We start from the raw sequence: 9,453 nt of genomic DNA on the forward strand, positions 1-9,453 counted from the left end.
TTACCCCTGCGGAGTGGTTGAGGAGGAGGAAGAAACAACTTCCTTTCATCAATTTGGCTTATTGAGGGGTGGCTACCAGGCGATGCCTCACAGCCACCTCCTCGGCTCTTTCGATGGCCCGAAGTTGAACCTCCAGGCTCTGGTCCCGGAGCATTATTGCTTCCCATGCTTCAGGTGGGGTTCCTTCTTATTTGGTTGTGGCCCTCAGGCATATGGTCTGAATTGGAATACGTCTTTTTTTTTTCGTGTAATAAAGCTTTAGTTGCGAGGCTCGTTTTGCCCAAATGGTTTGTAGACTCGGAACTACGCCCGGCTAGTGCACAAACCGGCACCGGCCGGCGTTATTCAAACAGCCATACGCGTTCCACAGAGGGCATAAATTCCGTTCAGGGAACCCTCGAAACAAAAATTTAAAGAATGAAACGTACGGGAGCAATCAGACAAGGGTGACTTCACCAAATGTTAAGCTGGTATAGTTCGAGTTGTAAAACAACGGGGAAATATTATAGGGTGCGCGTAGAGCTCACTGAAATGAAGAAATACATGTGACCTGAAGGTGCTTAACTTTACCAACAGTTGGTTCAGGCTTTCGGATCACCGTCGGGCGCGAAGAGGTTTCGAAGCTAGAGGCTAGCTCGGGCTTCGGACCAGTTGGCCACTCAGTACGGGCTTGAAAGGAGTGATTACCTACCCGACTCCGTTCAGTAGATGCATTACAATATTACCGTTTGAAGTTACTTACCCTTCAGATTTTTTTTTTCGCAGGAAAATATTACACACTACGTGGTCTTTCGGTTACCGTTAGCGTCAAATACGATATCTTGGTGTTTTGACAATGAACAACGAGGGATCACGACATCACGGGGGTTTGGGCTGATAACATATGGTACGCGTCGTTGTTCTTTTTTATCTTTCGTTATCTTCATCTGTGCCCAAACTGTCGCTGAAGTGCGTTGGCGCAGGCAGATAAAACAATTTTGTTTTTGCTTTGGCATGCCCCAAAATCTGCGTGTTCGTCAGTGGCATGAATAACTTTCATCACTTAATTAAAGAGGCAATAAAATCGAAAAGAAGCGAAGACAGACAAATAAGCACCAAGGTAATAACACTTTATACACGACCAATGACATATGCTTTTTGTATGTCGCTGCGTTATTAGTGGCGCGTAGAAAACACACAGCCCTTGCTCTCCATTCCTATCCTTCTATCACAAGTTATTTTTTTTTTTCATCCGAGCAACGCACTTTTTCCTTGCACGATGGTGGATGATCTCGGGAGGGACATATGCCAAGAATGTTAACATCTCTTAACATTAGTTAACATGCGTTAGCGGAAAAGAGGGAGCACCTTTACCTGTACTTTGCCACAGCCGTAATGAAGTTGCCATGAAAGTAGAGGTCAAGCTGGAAACTGCAAAACGTACCACTTTGGTTGAGTTATCTGGAGGCTTGATCAAGAAATACGTAAGGTCGTCTGCACGAGGTTATTGTGCCTGTCTCACAGAGGGTTAACCTCTTACTACCTGAATTCTATTGCTGAAATTGTTTTATTGCAGTTAGATAATTTTCTCTGCGAGTTCAAAACATCTAAAAGTAGCGTCATGTCATATGCTCTGTCTGAGGGAAGTTGTGGGCTCTTCAAGGAAAAGCAAATATATATATGTACATATGTAGTTCTTCATTAATTACTTTCCGGAACATATTGTAATTCACGAATTGAGTTTGCAAGGCATATGTGCTTGGAATGAATTTCCAGAATGACAACAGTGGGGAGATATGCGCCATCAAATTCACAGTAAAGTGCACTTTTCCACTTAACTCTTTTAACAAAACGATCTTTTATGCATTGAAACACAAAAGTAGCTGGAACGCCTGTGTATTTCGTCCCCAACTTTGGAAATTAATATCTCGAAACTGGTGTCATCCTGGAAATTTATTTCAAGTGGATAGGTCCTCCAAGCTCACCGGCTACAATTTGTCAATAGCAATACGTGCCGTAAGGTAATTAGTTAGGAAGTTAATTAGTTTATTATGTGCTGCCATTTGTTGCGCTAGTAATGTCCGCCGATTCGGATGTTTCATTTCAACAAGAATTATGCCACCTGTCACAGCCAATCTGAAAATTCCGTAAAATTTAAAAATGATCATCACGCGTATTAGCATGGCATTACACAGAATATCGGTTAAAAATAGGGACGTAGGCGTGAGCAGCCGTGCTAGCGGCGCCACCTTGTCACTCAGTTTCCATCGAGCGGTGCATGTGCAGAACCAGAGAGGACACAAGGTTTTAGCGAGTAACTACGCACATACTACTCAGCTGTTGGTGTAAAGCGCCACCAGCGATGTCTTCGTCCACATGCAGTTCTTTTTGCTTCGACGGAAGTACTCATGCGGCAAAGAAACGTTTCTACCGCGTTGTCGTACGACAATCCAGCACAAGGTGTCGCTACCAGTGTTGTGGCTGTTATCCGTGCCTTCACCGACCATGTATTCCTTGAAGGGTAACACGTTATACGAACAAGCCAGAGCTACCTAATTGCGAGTGCTGTCTGTTTCGTGTTTGTAGTCAGCATCATGCGTGAATACGAGTTAAAGACTACCGAACAGTCAGTGCTTCTTAAGGTACCTATCAGCACTCCGGAAATGCGATCTGATGATGCGTTCTACACCACAGGCACGTCTTCGAAGCTCTTGGCAGAAGCTTTCAAAGGTCATCGTAAAGGTTCAAGGGGTTTGAGGTCATCCGGCCCAAGCATGCGGCCTTTAGTCGCTCTTCACATTTCTTAGTGGTTCGCCTACGGCGTCCTTCACACCATCAATGTCCTGCCGAGCGGGGTGACTAGGCCTGGCGAGGTAAGTCTTGATGTAGAAGTTGATGAACAAACAGAGTATCAGGAACGTCTGCAGGTTTCCCATGATGATGAGCTTCTTCGGAAAGCCGCACTCCACGAACAGCGGAATGGACATGTGAACGATTATGATGACGAACTGCACGATCTGCATGGTGGTCAGGTACTTCTTCCACCAGAGGTAATTCGCACGCCGGGCCCCAGCGTGGCCAGGAAGTAGTACGAGTACATGACGACGTGGGACGAAGACGTTCAGAAAAACACCCAGCGCGACCTGGCCCTCGGGCGCGAACAGCGTGTAGAACCAGACGTTGCCGACCACGATGGTGTGGTGGATCACGTGCAGGTGGGTCACGTGGGTGAACTTCTGCGCAGCACGACGAAGAAGACGGTTCCAGGAGGGGCCATGTAGCGGGACACCGTGTACACGTAGCCGTGCGGTAGTACTCGCGCATGTCGTCGGTCATTTGACCGGTGATGCCCTGGCAGAGGTTGTACTGGCCGCCGGGCAGGTAGGTGAACTGAAGTACCACGTAGAGGAACCGCAGGTTGATGAGCACCAACGCCAAGTTGTAGACGCGCACGATGTTGAGTATGCGGAACGGCTCCCGATTCTTCATCCAGCGCGGGCCGGCCACCTAACGAAGTAGAGGTAGGCGGCCAGGAGCGTCACGACGAACAGGGGCTCCAGCACGAGCGGGTATTCTCGAGTCCTGGGGTCGCCCATCTGACGGATCGAGCGGGACAGCGTGATTGGGTTTAGGCTGAAATCATGGCGGCACGCTGGGCTTCATGGCGGACTCGGTTGGCGCTGGCGGGTATTGCGTGGTCAGAAAATAAGAAGGCGCTTATTGGCACCGTATACCGAAAGAGCTACAATACGCAATGTCACCAGAATACATTTAACGACGAGCAGCATTGCGGCGCTGTTAAATCTCGGAGACAAGTAAAGTACAAAGTAAAAATATGCGACCGATAAAAGAACGATAAAACAACTGAGGCTGCCGCAGATGAAATTTAAGCACGAAGTAAAAAAAAAAAAAACGGTGACCATGAGAAAAATCATGCGAAACGAAAACGGGAAATACAGTGCGTAAACGATAGAGAGAAAGCATTATTGAAATATTGCCATAGAAACTTGCCGGAGTTGCTCACCATAAATGTTCACCACGAAAGCTGGTTTTGCCAGCATAATTTTAGACAATTTAAATGGCGAAGAACACCGCTTCAATCGTCCGCCTTTCGGTAATGCGTGTTTGGCGTTATCGTGAAAAAACCCGTTTGCATGCGTTAAGTCGCTCGGCATAACACATACTAAATACCTTAAAATTTACCTGGTTACAATGTGCCAGAATGCATCTGTTCTTTCACCGGTCACAGAACCTGCGCTGAAGTGTTTTCTTTTTTTTAAAATACAGAACCAAAGGGTATAGGTATGAGCTGTCATGAGTGGGTAATGAGCGACCATTCAACAGATCATTCACCGGCCCAACTCAAAATGCTATTTCCCCACCCGCTACAAGACATACACAAATACTATGCCTTTCAAAAGCTTTGTATATATCAAGTTGCGACGTGGCGGAAACGTTACGAGCCAGCTGCTTGCGCAATGGCAGCCACCATCGCTCAAGCGCATACGCACTGCTACTTGTCGTGGCAACAATGATTATATGATGATATAATGTGATTCCGTTCCCGAAAGGCTACCAACCTCGGAAAGCTGGCCTTGCTGACATTTGAAATAATTACGTAAGAAGCAACTGTAGTTTCTTTTTCATGTTTCAGTGCTATCAGTGTCAATTGGGCATTGAACACGGTGGTCCCTGTCGCGACACATGAAACATTTCTTTGGAGTAAACTTGATTGATCGATTGATTGATTGACGCTGTGAGAAACTCTGTATAGTGGAAGACTGTTGATTATTATTCGCCACCTAGGTTTTTTTTTAACGTGCGCCAAAATATAAGTACACCAGCGCCTTTGCATTCCGCCACCATCGGAATGCGGCCTCCGTCGCAAGGAATTGAATCCACGACCTCGTACCCGGTATCAAAATGCATTTAGCAACTTATCTATTATGGTTGGTCAATACAGAATGTAACGTTCATTTAATCGTTACTGCCTGCGGCCAATCCGTGCTTCTCCGAGTTTAATCGTGTAAGGCGTGCTGCTTGCCTGCACGATGCGTTTCACTGCATGGCTCGCAGAATGGCATGCCATGGCCTCTGCACCACGTGTTTCCGGATGCAACCCATGTGGAGTTCCGACGTTTGGCTATATGCTTCAATGGGTTATCAATCTTTCCGGCACGTTGCATTTGCCGGAAGTACAGCAACGAAAGACTTTCCCATGAGCAGGCAGAAAGCCTCCTCATAAATATGGCCCTCTTCGTGGGTACTGTTGCATTGTTAGAATAGATAATAAAGTTGTGCAGGTACAACACACGTGTGGAATTTGTTTGAAGCGAAAGCTCTAGTGACGTGGTTAATTAAAATCCTGTACTTTCATCATATGCAGCTTGCACCTCACGTAGTGCGTATGTTATCCACCACAAAGGCCGTAAGCTTAATATCATGCCGTTTTTTATGTTTCTGCAACTACACCGCTCATAAGCCATGCTCAAATGTGCAGGAGGACGCAGGCGACGTATATAAAGCTGCCGAGGTAATGAATGACGATGGCAGGTGTATTATGCACATGGAAGTACGGTGCACATTTCGCTACCTGTAAGCATTCTGTACTTCTGGTGTGACAATGGCACTTCTAGAGGGTGGGCCAAGTAGAGCAGGCACGCACACACCGGCACATGCCGAATCGATAAATCAGCGAAAATAAAGTAAATCTAAGAATCAAGCGACTATAGTGGTCATTCCTTTAACAAGTTGGTGGGCCGGGATACCTGCGACTTGATATTTTTTTTTCATGTTTCTGTGCAAATTTATTCGCTATTCTTATTTTACGCAGACCAGAGGTCTGCTTACCGACACGACTTTATCGGTCAGCGTACAAGTTGTACAAACCCGTTTGCTGGTGCAAGCATTCTGTGCACATGCGACCTTATACACACACACACACACACACACACACACACACACACACACACCACACACACAACACACGCACACGCACACGCACCAACACCACACACACACACACACATATAATATATATATATATATATAATAATATATACACATTGCCGTGACAACTTGGCCACATTTAAGTTGCGCACCCTTCGTATGGACATTGTGCAGGCCGTACCGTGGTGTTGTCAGCAACAACAGGCAGCGATCTTCGTGGCACGAGCACCCGTTTGAACCCGGCTCGCATGCGCCACGCGCACGAGGCAGGACTCGAGAAAAAAAGAGAAGACGGTGGACGCCAGTTTTAGAACGCGACTGCGGGCATTCTTCACGACCCGCAGTGATTTTAGTCGTGGGCACAGGATCGCCTTAATAAATATCGTTGTTTTGTAACCTGTGTTCCTCAACATCGTTACAAATATATATATATCTATATATATATATATATATATATATATATATATATATATATGTATATATATATATACACCACAATAGCGAATACTTCAAGTGAGTAGTAACTTACAGCTCCGAAGAAGCAACCACACCTGAACATGTACAACGAACGCACGTAAAAACGTTATTTCGACGCAAGGTATCGCCGAACACAGAAACGTGTCACAAAACTCTTGCTTTGGGACGCAGCCTCGCAAATTGCCGATTGGCAAATAGGTTCTCGTAAGAAAAAAAAAAAAAACTCTATAGAAAACACGTCGCATCGATTAATCCACCTACCTATATAACGCTCAAACTGCCGGGAATGTTGACGTGTCGAAACTCGGAGTCCCACTCAGTTCCCAGCTCTGCGGTTGGTGCGCGTCCACGTTCGAACGAACCCTGACGCTCCTCCGGGCTTTTCGCGAACGGAAGGACCGTCGACGTGGGGGTAAAAGTCTCCATTGAAGGAGAATGGAAGGAAACGGTTTTATGGCGGGCCCCTATCTGCGGATTCTCGCACTTCGTCCGTTTTTTCCCGGAGCTAGCCCGTAATAATGGAGTAGCAAGAGCACCGCGAACTCCGGTAAGCTGGGTAGAGCGGGGTTTAAAGGAGTGACCATTGTTCTGGTGACCACTACCCCTCCGCGACTTCCTCTACTGAAAAAAAAAAAAAGGGGGGGGGGATAAGCGAGCGCTGTCACTCACTCCATTAGAGCGGGATGTGCTTTCCGCACTTTTATTGTTCTTTCGTTATGTTTTTTTTCCTTTGCTTATATTTGGCATCTGGCTTGTGAGTAGCGCTTTGGCGGAAAAATGTGACAAGCTCGCTCTGCTCCGTGAACCTTTCTCGGAGTCGCAACGCCGCCATTATGTTCCATCGGAAGGCGGGACTGTCGTGCGCGTGCGTGAGCGGCACGGCGTCCCGTTCACCTTGACCGTGTCCGAGAAAGAACGCCCTGCAGGACGCCCCGCTTTGAAAGCTCGGCCGCGACCGTTATGCCTATCAGGTGTCGTCGGCGCGCGCGCGCGCCGTGGAACTGCGTGCAACTTTTTGCGTAACCACGAATGTAAACGTTTGCCCGGCACAGAGAGGGAGGGCGCACGGCTATGCTCTTGGTAGGTAGGCGGCCGTGCTGCCAAAGAAGAGCGCGCTGTTCCTTTCAGCGGTCTTGCAGAGATGGCTGAGATTGGACGTATCTGGCGGCAAATTAAACACTGCGTGAAATAATGGGGGACGAGTGCAGTATGTCATTGGATTGTTTTTTAGTTCGAAAATACATTTTTTAATATCACCTCTGACATGCAGCCCAATTATGTTTGGCCAGGTGGTAGGTAGGGTGGGTTAAGGGATTGAACTGGAGAGATCCAGGTTTTTTCGGGAGTGTTCTCCTTCTTTCCGAACTATATTATTCTGAACGAGAACAGAGGGAAGCGAGGGTCCCGATTTTTGTTAATCTTGTCAAAGAAGCCAACAAAAATAGACACGAGGACAAACATAGGGGAAATTACTTGTACAATTACTTGTATAGAGGAATTACTTCGGGGTATTTAGGTTTTTACTACTAGAGCTGTAGATGTGGAGGAAGTGGATGGAAAATCGGCGCCGCGGTAGCTCAATTGGTAAGAGCATCGCACCGTAATGCGAAGACGTGGGATCGTTCCACACTTGCGGCAAGTTGTGTTTTCATCCACTTTCATTTTCATTAATTTATCATTGCTTTGATTAAATGAATAAGTAAGTAAGTCCCCTATGTTGTCCTGGGTGTCTATGTTTCTTAGCTTCAGTATATTATAATAATATATAATATATATATATATATATTATAGATAAAGAGATATTTGGGCTTGTTGGAAGTGCGCGCTGCTATATATACATATGTAGCAGCGCGTCCTTCAAACAAAGCCAAAATATTTCTTATCTAGTCGCCATTTTATCAATTAACCTAGCTCTTTCCTTCTGGACTTCATCATCCTATCTTCATATGAGCCACAGTATTCATTCTTAGCGTGTTGCCATGTCAGAAATTTTGTCTATAGATTTTGTGCCTTTCTTGTCTGTCTAGCGACAAATTTTTCAGTTTAGCGACTGTAGACTTCTTTAGGTCCGGACAGAACAACTGGCGACATTTTAGCAACTTCGCAGTTAGGAAAGTTACTTCGAAGATAGCTTCATGCACAAGTCGGGGACAAAGCCGTTGAAATACGACGTAAACATGAGAACTTTTTAGCTGTTTGGCTATAGTGGGAGGAGGATGCTAGCTTGGATGACTCAGGGCTCACGCCTTTTAAAGCGAAGCTTCTAGGTCTCACTGATTCGTCCGTGAGCGCCGAAAACGCACTGCAGGAAAGCCAACTTGCACAATGGAACTATCTGCTCATCTGCGCACACAATAGAACAATGGCTGCGCATCTGCGCTCACAATAGAACAACGGCGCATGAGATACGTACTCGTAGAACACTACTGGTTATATTCGCAGTTGTACCGATAGAACAATGGGAACGCAACGCCACGCTACCCAGACGAACTGTATATATCTGCACTGCACTACGCGCGCTCACGCAATGCATTCCGGCCGTCATCATGGGTAGGCCGCTGGTGCAGCGCACGGCAGAAGAGGCTGCCGTATATGAACGTAAGCGCGAGCGCGATCGTGCCCGTAAGGCCGATCCCGTCTATCGGCAACGGCAGCAGTCCGTGAAGTGTGAGTGTGTGCGTGTAAACACGGCGAGGTGATCTAAAATACAGGCTATGCAACTTAACGAATTGGTCTTTCATTCAACTTGAACGTTCCAAAAATACAATCCTAAACAAAGCACTCAAATCACATACCGCATCGCCATCGGGTCGCTCAGCATTTCTGTCCTCGTTGCGTGGTCGTTGGCTTTAGGCTTTGATTCAGCTTGCATGGGCGAAAGCTTCGCGTTCAGCCTCAGGGGTTTTGATTTTTGATCTGACGACGTGACCCAAGTGAGTCATTGCAGGAAAAATCGAAGAAGAAGCGCTTGGTGGGCTTGATTCGAAGGCAAGCGTCCTGGAGAGCACCTAAATAGTCCCCCCGCCGTGGTTGCTCAGTGGCTATGGT

At 46.7% G+C, this 9,453-nt stretch overlaps 1 pseudogene; it reads right to left on the reverse strand.

Annotated features, from left to right (window-relative positions):
* Window positions 1-2,470: 2,470 nt before the first annotated feature.
* On the reverse strand, window positions 2,471-9,211 carry LOC119462350 (elongation of very long chain fatty acids protein AAEL008004-like; annotated as a pseudogene).
* Between the last annotated feature and the right edge of the window lie 242 nt (window positions 9,212-9,453).

This window comes from Dermacentor silvarum, chromosome 8, assembly GCF_013339745.2.
Source record: "Dermacentor silvarum isolate Dsil-2018 chromosome 8, BIME_Dsil_1.4, whole genome shotgun sequence".
Taxonomy (NCBI): Eukaryota; Metazoa; Arthropoda; class Arachnida; order Ixodida; family Ixodidae; genus Dermacentor; species Dermacentor silvarum.